This window comes from Pinus tabuliformis, chromosome 8 (genome assembly GCF_031772625.1).
Source record: "Pinus tabuliformis cultivar Carrire ecotype Pingquan chromosome 8, CPIR1, whole genome shotgun sequence".
Lineage (NCBI taxonomy): Eukaryota > Viridiplantae > Streptophyta > Pinopsida > Pinales > Pinaceae > Pinus > Pinus tabuliformis.
In genome coordinates, this window is record NC_142294.1 from 1,325,247,751 (window position 1) to 1,325,265,597 (window position 17,847).

Consider the following 17,847-nt stretch of genomic DNA (forward strand, 5'->3'; position numbering starts at 1 on the left):
ATAATATTTGTTTTAGCATAATAATATTATTATAATTAAACAATTTGAATAGCCAAATCTAGCCATTTCTTGGTCAATTTTAGCCGTTTTTTCTAGCCGTTGGAAGATCTGCTCTCCCTATTTAATTTGTAGCTATGCTCTGATTCTTCAACTTGTCCCGACGATGAACCACACTCATTGCTTCGAAATGCGTCGACAAATGTATTATCATGTGATTTACGCGGAAAAACTTTTTCTCATAAACTCGATATGGATCAGAAAAGCCTCAATTCAACAAATGAATAATCTTACTGGAAAAATCCCTGTAAGCATAGCAAGTATGAATAGCTTGCGATTGTTGAATTTATCTTGGAACCAATTGGAAGGGAAAGTAACTGTAGGCCTTGGTGACATATCTACTCTAGAGGAGTTAAACTTGGCCAAAAATAAATTGCATGGAGAAATTCCTCAAGAACTTTGAAAATTATCAATGTTGGCTTTGCTTAATCTTTCATATAATAACCTATGTGGGGAAATCCCAAGAGGTACACAATTCTACACTTTTACTGTGACTTCATTTCATAATAATAAGTGCTTATGTGGGCTTGCTCTACCACCATGCAAGCAAAATGTGAAGTCAAATACAACAATGGTGAGAGACAGTGGTAGTGGAAATAATGTTAAAGCAAGATGGTTCAACTATGTAAATGAAGAAATATCTTTGTTAGCATTAGGGATTGGAGTAGGGATTGGATTTGTGGGAGTTTTTGTTATGTTCATTGTTTGGGACAAAGCAAGGTGTTGGGTAATGGGGTTGTCTCCCAACAACACACAAAGACAAGTTTATGGATTGTATCGATTCCCTACATAGATCAGTAACACTTCTCTATATACATTAATGTCTTAGTGTATGTAATATTGTTTCTTGGTATAATATTTGAATGTCACTTGCTCGCATATATCATTGTTTTATTCAATATAATGATATAATGTTTCAATGTAGGTAAAAAACTCGTCAAAGAAATGTAAAATATAATTCAAAAATTCTATTTGAATTTCTATTAGTTTTTAATACAAAAATATATATGTGAAACATGGACTTGACTATCTAGATGGAAATCTCTTGCTCATTTAAAATTTTTGAATCAGAGAATTTTATGGCTCACTCCACTTAAAGGACTAAACTTTGATTACAAATGTTTCTTTTCCTAGGACCTCTAAATCTTGGAATGTAATAGAGACTCTATTATATTTAATAGAATGCATTATTCTAAATGAAATTAGCCCATGGGAGCACAACATTTTCTCTATTGTATTTTAAGAACATGTTGGTTGTGCTTAACATGAGAATTGTGTATGTTGGTAGCTACAATAATTTCAATATAAGTTTGTTAATAATTTGTTAGTTTCTAAAGATCTTAAGTAGAGGCTTTCAAAAATTTTAAAAATTGCCCCAATTATATCTAAATCAATCTCATAATTTCCAAGCGCTCTTGTACTAAATCAAGGTACTCTTGATAATATCATTTAGCTTGTTGTATGCTAGAGAATGATGCCTTGTGAAATGTGTCCAAGAACTCTTGTGTATTCTTATAAGGCTTATGGTATTATTTTATGGTAAGAAATAAAATGTTTGTAAAATGTAATTATTAATTTGTTGAGTATATTCTTAGATTATGAGTGGATGTCCTCTTATTATGCATAGATAATATTCCCTTTCTAAAAGATAGCCAAGGGAATGTGTTGCAATAACATAATGGATTGGGTAATGTAGCCACCTTTAGTCTCTCATGAACCATTATAGCCCAATCTCTTCAAATTTCATAATGGAAAGGGATATTTTTGTATTAACAAACATGTTGACACCTTGTAGAAAAAGGGCTAAAATCCAAGCACTCATAATATGTGATGTGCACATATGTCACATTTATGAATGGGGAATAACTTCCAGTATTTTTTCGCTCATTTAGAACACAATATAAGTGCAATATTTACCATTCTTCATATTTAAATATTGCTTTGTGGATTATTAAAAAACTTATTCATTTGTTTATCCTTTACTCGAATTTTAGATTGGACAAAGTAAATAGAAACCATAAACAAATAACAACTACCATGTCATAAATTTCAAAACCACAAACATAATACTATAATTCATTACATTAAAAGCACACATCTTAGGTAAAAGAGACCATGGAATATGGTTGCCAATAAAGCACTCACTACCTATCCATGATGATTTTACTCAAGTTCCATTCATAAGATGTGGCTATAAAATAATAACAGTGATTTCTATATGCAATGTCCTTTAAAATTTAAGGTTGTGTATAGAAATACAAAGTCAATGCACACTATATTATTTGAAAATATTCAATAAATAATATTAAATGCTTATAGAAATAACATGTAATGCACTAAAGCACATATGGAACATAGAAAAATATACAATTTTTTTTTCATAGGTTCCTTCGGAAAAGGAATGTGTTCATAATCAATGTTAATAATTGATGCTTATAACATATGTCATTTCCATAATTGCTATTACTTTTTTATCATATATATATATATATATATATACACACACACACACACACACACACACACACACACACATATATATATATATATATATATACATATACATATACATATACATATACATATACATATACATATACATATATATATATATATATATATATATATATATATATCCTAGCGGGAATCAAATAACTAACATGTATATGTGAAATCAATATGTAGAGACTCAAATTCCATTCATCTAATTATGTATTTCTATAGAAAATTTTAGGGGCTAATATTTGCAAGTGGGCTAATTTCCCATGATTTTTCTACAAAAAAGATTCACCAATTTCCATTTTTTTATAAAAATGATTCGCCAAAAATTTACAATATAAAATTATTTTACCTTAAAAAATGAGACTATATATAAAATCATTATAAATTTTAAGAATTTTACAAATATATCAATAATTTTTTTATAGTTTGCATATTAGGGACTAGTGAGATTTGCCAATGTTTTTAAAGTTCAAGATAATTTTCCATCCTTAAAATTTTCCTTATGTATTTCATGGATTTCACAACGTCAAAAACAAATTGTGAATATGATCATGAGGCCTCCCATCATCTCAAGAACGATTATTAGAATTGGTATTTTCTTATTGTTTACCCCCCTTCCTAATTCTAGACATATGAATGTGTTTACCTCAATTGGTGTCTAGTACTTGAACAAGGTTGCCTTTGTTACCTACTTGGGTCATTCTTTGGTCTTGTTTACTCCATGGTAGATTTCTTGTATAGGAATTCTCTCCTTCCCATAGATCAACCCCTGTGTTTGTTCTTTATTTATTCTACTTATGTTAGTTAGAGATGACTTCTTGAGATTCTTGGTACACATGAATGTTGACAATATTAAAATTTATCTTATCCTCTCCATGTTTCTCTCTAAGACATGATATGTAGGTCATATAAGTAGATAAATGCCCATATCTTGTGGCTAGGTGGATCAAAGGGCCATTTTCAAATGGGAAACTCCTGAATCTACTAAGGATAATGAATTCCTAACTTTGATCCATAAATAAGGAGTTGGTAACTCCAACATTTTCTAAAGGGATATTTGTCATGCCTTTTACACCTTGTACTTTATTTTTCTTATAATCAACCTCTTTTAAATTTTGTTTAGGTTCAAAAACAATTATTTCAGTGTCTCAAATCTTCCCAAAACTTTATCATATTTGTGCAAAGATTGGATCTCAACTTCAATAATTAAGCAACTAAACCACCTACATTTATAGTCTTCATTATCAACCTCAACCTCATAGTGATAAATTACCCTCATAATTGTCCCCTTCTTGTTGATTGAATTCCTCCCATTCTTTAGTTAAATTCTTCTCATTCTTCATCCTAGCTGAGTTTGGATCTTCTTCTTTTCTCTTGTGCATTTTTACTAGATCCTCTCAACCCCACTTTCATGACGGATTATTAATGCCATATTTTAGGGAGAGTGCCTCCCAACTAAGGGCTAAGTTTATCTTCCAATTGGTGTTATTATCAGTAGGTTTAGTGTGTTATTGTATATATATTTCATTGTGTTAGAGATTTATATTTTTAAAACAAAATATAGGAGATTATTTAGGGGATGGAGTTGAGCATTCTGCCCAAGATTTCCTTCAATAGCACGTCACATATTAGTAAACATAGGAGTCAATTCTTTCTCTATGAGCCAAATGTATATAGGAGTATTTTTAGTTTCTATCTCTAACTTGACACAAACATATGGTATGACCCAAAATTATCTTGAAATTTTTTTCCTTCCCTTTATCCAATTGGGCATGTACATTCCTACTAGTCTTTCCAAGTGTTCATGTGACATGACCTACAATGTTTGACATGAGACCAACTCATCTCCCAAGTGGAGACTTATTTCTAGGACCTAAGACAATATCTTAGGAACACTCTAAACCTCCTAAGAGATCCCCATCATCTCCCTATAATTATGATCTCTGGAGCTACTAACAATAAACCCATCCCTGCACCTATGTACCTCCTTCCTATACAAGAGAAGGAATCCTTACTAACAACTAAAGGATCCACATTGGCAAGAGAATTTTCCTGCTTATATTTTGTTGCCACAAATGTGATTATATATATATATATATATATATATATATATATATATATATATATATATATATATATATATATATTATACTTTGTAGCTAAGGATGGAATCCAAAACTTTGTTTCACATGGTTTAATAATTAATTAATCAATACCCAATTCACATCCAAAACTAGGAACATGGGATGAATATCACTGACCTTCATCATTGACCTGCGAAGAAACCAACACAACCAAAAAAATTACTTAGCTACTATATTTTTGTAATGTCCTCGGCCTCCAACCAGGTGATATTACACAATCCATAATACAAATTTCATCAATTCACCAACATTTCTGTAGAATCTTGTAATTATAATTTATAATTTTCTATAATTGAACCTTGGATCACCACAATTATCCACTAGAAATTTTGTATGAATCTCACCCTAAGTTAGAAACTGTAATACATAATTATTATATATTAAACCCCAGCTTAATACTAGACTCCACTAGTAATTCAATTAATTCCCACTATAATTATCACCTAGGTTTTCAACTTGAAACCCAAAATTTGTATTTATTAGAAGAATGCATAATTAGTAAAAAATTCACACACCATTGCACCCACTCTTATTACACAAACTTAGGGTTTAAATTCATTATAATAAAATTATGCATAATAGAATAATTCCCACATAATATTATGCATGGTAGTTATGAATACCTATGAAAGTATCAATAAACCTATGGGATTAACTAAACTTATAATTTTAACAACGTAAGCACATAAGCATATATAAATACATATGAAAACCAATAAATGCACAAAAGCACTCAAAATCCCAAACTAGGGTGTACAATGAAACTGCACATAAATATAAAACTTGGCATGTAAACAAATTACCAATTAATTACAAAAATTTAAACACAGAACCCCAAAAATTATGGTTTCTTCATAACATTCATAATTTAGAAAAGTAAATCACATGGATACTTATCTGCATAAATTACTGATTGGATATAGGATCTCCACATTCCACCCTCCCCTAGGCTGTATTGTTGATCAATTTCAACCATGGGTCACCCCTCAGCCGAGGTTGCAACTCCATGGGTAACAATAACCGAAAATAACCATATATCCATGGCCAAGGTGCCAACCCAAAAACCGTGTTTTTCATGGCTCTGGACACCCTCTAGGATAACTTCTAAGGTGGAAATCCACAACCATGCCACTCTAGGGCTCCAGGCACCCTCCAGGTCATCAAACTGACAAAACTCCCAGCTAGTCCAAAACCCAACCTCAGGGCTTACCAAATAGTTTCTTTGGACTAAATTCCAAAACCATCATCCTCCTTAGAGTGATGATGATTATCAAAATGACATTGAATACTAATGTTCGTGGCAAGTACACACACACACACACGCACATATATATTTATATATTTTTCTCACTGAATGGCTCTTTCTTCCATGTGGTGCTCTTGAAGCCACATGGGCTCCAAGTGCCTTTGTTAATGGTATCTTTCATCAAAACTTTGTTTCCCATCACCATGGAGTTGCACCACCCCTAATACTCTTACCACGGAGTGGCTTCGTAGCCAGTCTTTTTATTATTATTAAAATATTTACAAATTATATCATATTTACAATTTGGGCCCTCTCGCCACTTAAACAACACTGACACATATGCTCGGTCATGTTTGTTATAGTGTTTTCTCCTCAAATATGTACGAAAAGGAAACACTTAAGACCGTGGATGAAAAACAATCTCAACAATATAAATGGCTACTAAACATTGTAGATCTGCAGCAACTGACAGAAACAAAACATGCCAAAGTCCTGGTCTATGCCACAATCATAGTTAAACAAAAAAATGAAACAGTAATAACTCCAATAATCCAATGGAAACCAGATATACAAACAATATATTTTATTATAACACCTGTGAAGGGAACAAATAAATGTTACTAGTCCCCCTCTATGGGATGGGTTCTTGGCTATCCTCAAATGTCTTCAGCTTGTGTAGAGTCTCTCTCCTCTATAATGTGTAAACCCAAAAAATAAAATCTTTGAGCTCAATGGGAACTCAAATGGAAGAAAAATGGTGTGCGACAGTGATAATAATCAAAGTTACAGCAGTGAGTGCAATAATGAAAATAATCGAAAGTGAATAATGAATGGAAAACCCTTCTATTTATAACAAAATATTGAGTTATCCTCGAATAATGAGAAATAGTAAAATATTATTAACCCCATTCTTGGAATAACCACTTGGAATATTTTATTATATTTGGTTAGGATGGAAAAAGTATTTAAACTTTTATTTAGAATAAATAAATAAATGATTTATTTATCATCTCAAGGAATTGGTTAAGGATTAATAAACAAATAATGATTTATTTAATTTTTCCTAAGGGATTTAGTAAAACATGACAAGAAATTATATTTAATTAGTGATTAATTAATTATTCCTAGAGAAAAATAAGATAATTAATAATTTATCTGTTGATTTTTCATAACTGGATCAAATATGACAAGGAATATTAATTAAACAATGGTTTAATTAATTATTCCTAGAAGATAATTAAATAAATAATGATTTATTTAATTATTCTTCATGGGTTTAATTATAAATTACTTTAACAAATGTGGTTTATTAAGTAATTTCTCACAGTGAAAGCAATTTTACTATGGTAAAATTGGCCTTACATGGTGTACTTCGATCCATCTAGTAAATTAGTCTAGATCAATTTTTTGGTGATAACAGATTGCCCCCAAACGTATGAGTGTTAGGAGAAAAACGTATGACCGAAGTACATTGTAAAGACACAATCACTAGACAACAAAGTGGAGTCAGAGAGAGAGAGAGAGAGAGAGAGAGAGACCAATAGGGTTGAAGTGAAAGAGGATAGGGATAGAGGGGACGAGACCAATGCAAGTCTCCTTTTATGTTGTGGTACTGGATCTTAGTGAGGCGGGGGAGGCATACCTATACCTGTCGAGATAACTTAGTAAAAAAAAATGATGCGCCTAGAAACATAAAACTGAGAAATGAAGTACATGTTGAATGGTACATGACATGCTAGTATAACTTAGCCAAAAAATAATATAATGTGTCCCATATACATAATGCACCTGGGAAAAGCATGATCCAACACTGAATACAATATCATCTGAGTACATGACATATAATGGCCCTTCTCTCAAATAATGGGTGGGAGGGAGGGTAGAACAGCCGAAGAAGCCCGGTTGAACAGGGAGGGGCTCTGTAAAAATGAATGGATCATTTGAAGGAGACGTGCATGCTATGAACAGTGCAATCGGTAAGAACCAAACCCATGAAATCTGCAGAACTGCACCTGAGGATGTAGAATAATATGAAGGCATCTGGGCATGTGTGGGAATACTTGAAGGGCCACCCCCTCATGAGGTCTGAAACATCTCACACACACCCGAGAATCACTGGTATAATCTGCTACATCAATGGACCATCAAGTGTATCAATTAGGAGCATAAAGCAACCAAGTCAAAGGGAAATAATGAGCCCCTCTACTCAATGTGAGGTACTAATCAAGAATGGAAGTTGGAACCAAAATACACTGCCCTCTAGGCCATTCTTCTGGAATGAATGAGCTTATGTCGACAGAATACGGCCCATGATAGGTGAGACAATGAGGATCCTCAACTAAGGCATGAGGGAAAATAGTAATGTGTCTGATGGACTGACACTAGGGACAATGGAAAATGTGGGACTGAGGGATAAACAGATGACTTCCCTTGTTAGAGAATAAAGTGCATGGTTGACCTGGCAACAACTGACTCAACTCTGGAGGGGATGGGGGACAGTATGACTCGAGGCCAAAATGGGCAACACAAGATGAATGGTATGCAAATATGGATGGAATACTGTGACATGATATAACGGGATGTGAAACAAACTCCATGGATGCAAAGGTGACTCATCACGGATGCTTTGAACAATGATGACTTGATGACGCTACCACATAGAATAGGCCCGGTGGGGGCCATGAAAGCATGAGTAGATGATGGTTACTCATGACTAAAATCGACACGTGACACAAAAAGTATTAAGAGGAGGTAGACCTCAAAGTACACAGGTCTCTTTATGAATAAATATGATTTTGAGAGGCAATGAAGTGACCCTTCTTGGAAAAATGGCTTCCTGGTGAAGTCTCAAATCATCAAGTGACATGATGCAACCTACCTAAATGCATGTTATGAAACCAGCTCACAAAAAGATAGAAAAGAGAGATCAACGCCTTCAAAATAAGCCTCTTCGAGGGGGAAACTTCCTTTACATTACACAAATGAATAATTCTTGAATGCTACAAATGACAAGACCTCCTTTCTATATATAGGAGTCTAAGGGGTCATAATATAATCAGAGACAACATAGCAATAATAATGTAAGGGCACAACAATAACAATAGTGGGATTCTATGGGGCACAATAATAACAATATGGGTACTACATGGCCACAACAATATAATAAGGGGGTTGCACTAATAACAATAAGGAGTTACGATAGTAGTATAGGGACATAACATGCCCCTCTCCTTCAAAAAGTGTTGTCCTGAACACTTGATTAGTTATGGATGATTTTGTATAAAATTATCATCCTTCGATGTGGAATCTTCAGCAGCTAAGTTCTTCCACTTGATGAGATACTCTGAAATTGATCGATTTCGTAGCTGTCGATTTCTCGGTTCTGTGACTGCTTCAGGTTCCAATATGATTTTTCCTTCCTTGTCCAGTTCTCTTAATATTATTGAACATGGATCTTCTGCAACTTTTGAATGAGTCCCCACCCTGCTTCGTCATTCTTCCATTCATCCCTTGCCTCATGTATTGAATTTGGTTGGATAATTATACCAACTTCTAGCATTTCAGAAACCATACATTCAATTTCACTCCTTTGGGCATATGGATATCTGTAAGGCTTGATGTTTGGAGGAACACTTCCTAGAATCAAATGAATAACATGATCATGATCACAAATAGGTGGGAGGCATTTGGGAGTCTCAAATACCTTGGAATGACTATCCAAGACTTTTTGGAGATATTGAGAAATAGATGATTTTGATGTGGGAACCTATACCAAACATAATTGTGCAATTACGCCTCTTTATTCTTTCTCTAGAATCTTCGTCATTCCGTTAGAGATGATTATCTTTCCCAGCTTCCCTGTGATACCCCTGATTTCGACTTCCTTTCCTTCCGAAGAAAATTTCATGAAAAGTTCTTGAAAATTAAAAGCTATTGTACCTAAGGATTGTAGCCATTGGACTCCTAATACAACATCAACACGACCCATTGGAATGGAAAGAATTGGGCTATTCAATACATATTCTCCCATGGATGGATTTATATTATGGCACTTTCCAGAGAAATTTATGGTTCCTCCACTTGCAACCATCACTTGACACTCCGGTGCTAGATATAAGAAGCAAATCAATTCCTTGGCTATCTTACAATGAATAAATTTATGGGTACTGCCCGAATCATTCAACACTATTACCTTTTTCTTCTTGATATGTCCTTCTATCATGATAGTTTGAGGAGTGGTAATTTCGGCCAATGCATTACAATATATTATCAGATTCATTTCTTGATGATCGATGTGATCTTTCACTTCTTGAACCTTTTTCTTCTTGATATGTCCTTCTATCTTGAGAGTTTGAGGAGTGGTAATTCTTGCCAATGCTTTAAAAGATATGGTCGGATTAATTTCTTCTTTCTCTAGGGTTGGTTCCTGGTGTATATCCTCTTCTTTTGACATTTCTTGATCATTTTCTTCCTCCTCTTCACAATCTATGTAAAATAATTTCTTCTCAGCACACTTATGACCTTTGGTGTATTTTCTATCACAACTGTAACAAAGCCCTTTTTCTATTTTTTCATCCAATTGTTGTTGTGTAAACCTTCTTGGTGGTGGAAGGCTAGGAGAAAAAACACTTCCATATTTATAGTTGTGAGTGGTAGGTGTCGAGCAGTAAAAAGGGTCTTTTTCACCTCTATTTACCCTACATTAATTGTCAATCCAAGAACGATTTGTTATCTCAAAGAGTGTACTTAGTTTGAGGCAGTCATTTGTCAAAGTAATGCTAGTAGTATAGTGCTCTAAATACAAGAGTAAACGCATGCTTGGAATAAAATATACTTGCAAAAAGAAACCTAAGACTCAAATCATGCGTTCGAAAAGCTACAACAATCTATCAGCCAAAGGTACAGTAATGGTAACTCTTCCCTCTGTAAACTTATGCAATAAAAAAGCACTCAAGGAAAGGATCATCAATCTGGGAACTAGACAACATATGTTGATGTTCACTATAGTCTCAGACCTTTTGCACACCAAAGAGATGATAACTTTAAATGACAAGAACTAGAACAACAACTATCTTTATAAACATGATTGAACAGCAAAACCTTAACCTATGAAAATGAATGCAACAATAATTATAACTTACAGGAATTAAGTAACAACCTTTGAATTGAGCAGCAAATAGAAATGGAACAACGGACTAACAGAAATAAAATATAGAATAGCAACTTAGATCAAATATGAATGTACAACAAACTAGATTAAACACACGGCACACTTAATATTAAATGGAACAATAATCTAAGCTTTGATACAATAAGCATGAATCACAGCTATAAAGTAACAACAATTGCAATCACAACAGAACAACAATCCCGAATCAACAACAATCACAATTTAAGAATGAACCATACAGTACTATCGATTTAGGAACATATAACATTGTTAATCTGTAATCGAATGGCAATCTGTAAGGAACAACAATGTTATATCAATTGTCAAAAGGAACAACAATGTGATATAAAGTTAGAATGAATAACATAGCATTCCTGTTGTAGATAATAATACTACTTAGTCAAGTATATATAACAGAGCCGATATGTAAAATAGTAAAGCAAATCAGATTACTGAACAGAGTAAATGGAAGAAATCAACCACACATAAATTAGAAATAATGGTACAGGAGCAAGTGATCCACCAGGGCCGAGCCCTTAGCCTCCAGGGATTCACTACTTAAAGTTACTCCATAATCAAAGATAGAACGACAACTAGATTTATATATTGAACATGAAATAGAGTTACAGTGAATCGCTCTTCAAAGAGAGTCAATGATCAAAGTTCAAGTACCAAGAATAATTTCATAAAAATAACAATAGTTCTCTCTCCCCCAAGCTAACAGTGCTACTCCTTCTTATAATAGCCAAATGATGATATCAACGATACAGAGAATTGTTAAGATAGCGATCCCTTAGGGTCAAAGGATCCTGAGGGATTCGCCAAACTGTTGGTTCTCAGTTATCCCCTTGTTCTTTTGTGCCGATTGGATATCTCCTTTTCCTTTTTTTCGCTGTTACGCTCCAATTTGGATCGCCTTGTTTGAACGCGGTTCCCTGTCAAAGGGACAACAGTTAACTTGGTCTTTTTCTTTCCTTTGGGATGGAAGTCTTCCGTTTTCTCCTCTTTCTGCATAGAAAAATGGTAATTATTAGTTATTTCATGTTACATATAAATCTTCTAGATTTTATCATAATCTCTTGTCCTATACCTAGCTCATGATGTAAAAATGTTATGAGTTTTGAAGAAAAGATAACAAAGTAAATGAAAATAGCATACCTTCTCCAGTGCTCAACACACCCCCCTGCTTACCCTTTTTCATGGCCGCATGAAAACGTTGTAGTTGAAATGCAAGGTGGTGAGGGAGTAGGCTGGAGACGAGATCTCATGAGGAGGTCTACAGCGATGATGCCTAGCTAGGTGCTCAAAAATATGTCCTGTCTGGCCCTCAGGCATTTTGTATAAAGCTCGGTATCCTAGTGCAGGATGCCAAATGACCAGACTTCTGAACCTACAACCTAACCAAGATGGCCCTTCCCTCAAAATAAGATCACCATAGAGGCCCAAGAGATCAACAGCTAACTTAAAGTTCTCATAGTTAAACGGTTCCCTGTGTTGGATATTCGGATTAGAAGTCTGATATCAAAATTTAGCAGCTGCAATGGCAAGGTCTTTTATGGTAAAGAAGTATTCTATCCATTGCCGATTGATTGTTGTATGAATGGGTCCTAATGCTTCAATCACGCCCGGAGTCCTCATTATGTTCCTATGTTTATTCCATAACTGCAATGGATCTCTAGGCTTAGCTCTCACCCATAAGTCTAATCCGTTTTCTTTTCTTTGGAAGGCATTATAGGCTTTAAGCCATTTTATTTAATTAACTCCAAACGAAATAAATGCCCATAGTTGGATATCCCCAACGAAAGGGCTGGGATTATGTTTTGTTTCTTGATCTAACACAAGGTTGTGTAAATAGAATTCACATAATAATCTTTGAACCTTCACCCCATAGTGCTTACAACAATTTATGAAGTCATCAATAGTGTTTATTTCTATAGGGGCTCCTGCTTTGACAACCTTAATTTTCAATTGCAAATATCTTTCCATTTAAAACAAAGCATAATTCTTAGCAGGTGCTCTACATGCTAGGACGTCAGTATAAAAAGACCATAAGGTATCCATTTGTTTGATAACTACATCTAGCCTATGAGTTACCTTTGTGACTCTTTCTTCTTCCTTTCACTGTCCTTCAAAAGCCTGACTTTCGGATAAATTGACATGCCTTAGCTGCTATTGTAATTCTTCATACTTTTCTCGAGAAATAGTTTGTTCTATAAGTTTTTCTACTGCTTGCCAGGCTTGCATCAAACCCTATCGTAGGGTTACTGTCCTCGGGTCACTATCCCACATAGTAGTTGTAAGCGGGAGGTTCACTTGAATCTTCTTATTGCGTCGTTCCATAGTTATGGTTCAAATTTCCTCAGAGGACTGTGCCTCTATTTGAATTTCTTTGTCACAAGCCGTTATGTTATCCGTTTGTATTTCGACAACGGTAGCAGTCGAATGCTATTCCTTTTGATTTTGAATGGTAGGCTGGGCCTGAGTCCCCTTAACATTTTTCCTAAGGGGTTTCGTCGGAGTGGTTGCACGCTTTACCACCGGGGTCCTTTTCTATTTCTTCCCCATCTTCAGAATCCTAATTTGTTCTCGAAGTCACGCTATTACATTAAGCAGTCTTTGTTGTTCCTTTTTGTAATCTTCTGATTACTTCTGTTTTATTTGAAGGAACAGTCGTTGTCTCACTCGGGCCTGGACTTTCTCCTTGACCAATTTCTTGATTTTCCTCTTGAGGTGCTCCCTCATTATTCTGCTGATCAGGTTGTTTGGGGGTACAAACCCTAGCTTGTTCTGCAATTTCCTGGGTAACTTCTTCTTCTCCCCTTTCTTCTTCATAAAATTCTTCCGGTGTATTCTGACTTGGAACAAATTGTTCCTCTTCTTCATCCTCATCATTTTTCTCTCCAGATGCACTTTCGTCATGGTCAGAGTGATTCTCTTCTTCTTCTTCTTCCTTCTCACATAATTCTTCGGATGCACTCTTATCATGAACATAGTGCTCCTGTGACTCTTCTTTATTGTGGAGGTTTAGTGGGCTGAGAGGTTGAGTATATTCTCCCATATTGGCGAGAATCTGAGCCAATTCATCTTCTCGCAGCGGATTTTGCAATAGGCTTTCCTCACGTTGCTCTATTTCTTCTTCTACCTAACCAGATTGCTCAATCTCTCTCTCTTTTTCTCCCTCATCATTCAATTCCCTTGCACTCTCTCCTCCTTCCAACTATGGGGGTTGCTGATCCCATGAATCATCTATCTCCACCGATTGACTGGTGTTCCCTTGGGAATTTTCTAGCCTCCCTCTGATCCATGCCAATCTAACGGATTTCCTTCCTTTCAATGATCTATTCGATGTACTTGCAGCATGCTTTCGTTTGGGGGCTGGCAAAGCCAGTCCCCTATCTATTGTAAAAATTAGTTCTTCCCAACTGCTCTGTTGCTGAGCAAGACTGTAGCTAACTATAAATCGTGTCAACCCGTGATGACTTACTATTGATTCTACGTGGTGAGATTTCTTCATGATTCGGGCAACATCATGTAATAAAGAATTTAAAAACACAGGCAAATTATCAGTGCATTTTTGTTTTAATACAACTAAAAGCTTGAGGAGGCGTGGTCTTACCACGTCTTTTCTGCCTTCACAGGTGATGTAATTCTGGATGATCTTTGCCAATTCTGCCCACAGTTCTCCCAAGGCTGCTGGTAGAACTCCCTTTCCACTTCGAGTCAGGTTCTGACCTTCATCTTGGAAGATTTTGATGGCGTCTCGCAGTCTTACCTTCTTCAGAGTCCACACAGATCCAGTGGTTGGCAGTCCCGAAACCTCTGCGATTATGTTGTTGGTGACTGCTATCTATCTCCCTCTTACTGTGGAGTGATATTCTTGTAGGTTCTACAAAAATTCAATTGCCACGGTCTCGTTGGACTGTTGCAGACGATTGAGATAAACTATCCATCTTGCCCTTGTTAGGATTTCTCGTACGACATCAGAGACTGTCAACACTTGTGGTTCTCTATGAATTGATTTTCCTCCCATGCTTAGCACATCTTAAGCCTTGCTATTCCTGAGTAAAAGTTCTCCAAATGATAAACTGACACGTATGCCAGTGAATTATGTGGTCACCTCCTCCCCCCTGTAATGTGATAGGCCGTCCTCGGCTGTCAAATGAGGGAGCGACATGCTACACTGATATGGTACAGAGTCAGAGAGGAACAACGTATACCAAGATGCCATGTTTACAAGAACGAGAAGATTGCTAAAATCGAGGTATATAATAGAATTGCTTAATAAATAATAGAATGCCATGATATGATGCAAGATTTGTAGGATAGGACTGCTGACGTGCACAAAAAGTTCAATTCAGTCATGATCAACTTTTTCCATCATGATTGATTGTAATAGATTTCATGTATTAAAGGTTCAGAGGAATTATGTTCATAATCTTATTTGATCCATTACAAAGGTAGAAGAAGGGATTCATAACTGCTATTGGTGTATAAAGAATGTGACTTCAATACCATCAATAGAGCTCTGTTGCCCACAGGTGTCCATAACCTTGACAGATTTGTTTATTTCACCCATGGAACCATGATCCTTTGTGTATGCTTAGGAAAGTGCTGTGGAATGTCAAAATGGAGGCCATTATGCTAGCTTGGTAACCAGATAAATCATAATGCCATTCACTAGGAAGGAGTGAAAGGTGGGCAGGCCGGCTCGTGATGAGACCTCCTGTTCCAAGGACTTTTTATTTTTTCTGATGTGCCTCTTGCATCATATCCCTGGTGTGGTGGACATAGTGGGAATGCCACTTCACTTTCTTCCTTATGATCATGGTAGGCTAGCTCTCAATGAGACCCCCTATCCTTCATTTGACAAACCATGTTAGCAAATTATATAAACATTTTTCATTTTATTTATTTTTTCTTTTATCAAGTACTTTTCTATTTATACACAAAGGGTGGTTCAACACTCCTTAAGAGTAGGGATGGTGGAAGAAGTATTAACATCTCAATAGAAAAATATGCCCTTTGTTCTTATTCCTTAATAATGATCGAAGAGGATTATGGGAATTTAGAAGGAACAATCATGATAAAGATAACCAATCATATCGGTATTAGTAGAACAGTGACAGCAAGATGATCAATAGTTGTGTCCTTTCCTCTCTTCTCTTATCAATTCAGGGCAATTTCTTGTAAAGATAGCGACTTTTATGTAATCTGTTGATTTCAGTATCCTCTAGTTCTTATATTCATTACGTAGGTGTATAGCTGTGTTTCAGAAGTGATCATAATGATAAAACACACAAGGAAGAAAAAGGTAAAACAAGTACTATGTACAAAATCGCAAGAAAAAAGAAAGAAAAACTCGAAATTGCTTTGCACTAAGAAAAACAGCAGCAAAGAAAACAAGCACAAGCAAAACAATGTGAAAATGTTGTCTTTTCGAAAAAGGAATAGCAGAAAACGCAAGTGTTGTTCCTTCAGAAAAAGGAACAACAAAAAACAAAAATGTTGTTCCTTCGAGAAAAGGAACAACAGAAAACAAAAATGCGCCATAAAAAGGAACAACAAAAAAACAAAAATGTTGTTCCTTTGGGAAAAGGAACAGCAGAAAATGAAAATGCTATTCCTTCGGAAAAAGGAACAGCAAAAAATGAAAATGTTGTTCCTTCAGAAAAAGGAACAGCAGAAAACGAAAATGTTGTTCCTTCGGAAAAAGGAACAGCAAAAAACGAAAATGTTGTTCCTTTGGAAAAGGAACAACAAAAAATGCAAGTGTTGTTCCTTCTGAAGAGGAACAGTAAAACGGCAGAAATGTTGTTCCTTTTGAAAGGAACAACAGAGTGCAAAAGTGTTGTTCCTTGAAAAAGGAAAAACAAGATGGTGAAATGTTGTTCCTTTTGAAAGGAACAACAAAGTGCAGAAGTGTGGTTCCTTGAAAAAGGAATAGCAAAGTGGTGAAAATGTTGTTCCTTTCGAAAGGAACAGCAAAGTGAAAATGTTATACAACTACAAAACAAAATAACTATGTACAATGTGTAAGAGTAGTCGAATTACTTAATGAACCAAAGGTGAGGAAGATTTCTCTTCCTCAACCAGAATCTGCATGTCGGAGTCTTCGCGGAGTTGCTGGTAGAAGGATTCCCGAGTAAGTGGTTTGCGGTATAATCGAACTCGGTGGTCGTTTGCCTTAAAGGTATGTCCGGATCCATCAATGGTGGTTAGAGTAATGGTGCCATTATCATGTACCTTCTGGATTTCGTATGGTCCCAGCTAGTGAGTCTGAAGTTTCCTCGGAAAATCCTGGAACTTGGAATCGTATAGGAGTGCCCAATCTCCTTCGCGGAAAACTTTCTTTTTAATGAGGGTGTCATGCCTTTTGGCCCGCTGTTGTTGGATTAACACAGTATGTTGAAGGGTAGAGAGCTTGATTTCATCTAGCTCATTGATCTGTTGTAATCTATTAATCTGGGCCTTGTTTAAATCTAGATCGACTTCTTGTGTTGTTCGTAGTGTCTGTATTTCAAATTCTATTGGAAAGATGGGTTCCTTTCCAAATACTAGCTAGTATGGTGAATAACCAGTAGTACTTCTCCATGTTGTTCTATATGCCCACAATGCTTTTGGCAGTCTTGCAGCCCAATCGTGTCTGTGTGACGCAATGGTTTTTATCAGTATTGCTTCTATTATTTTATTTGTGCTTTCTACTTGACCATTTGCCTGTGGGTGGTATG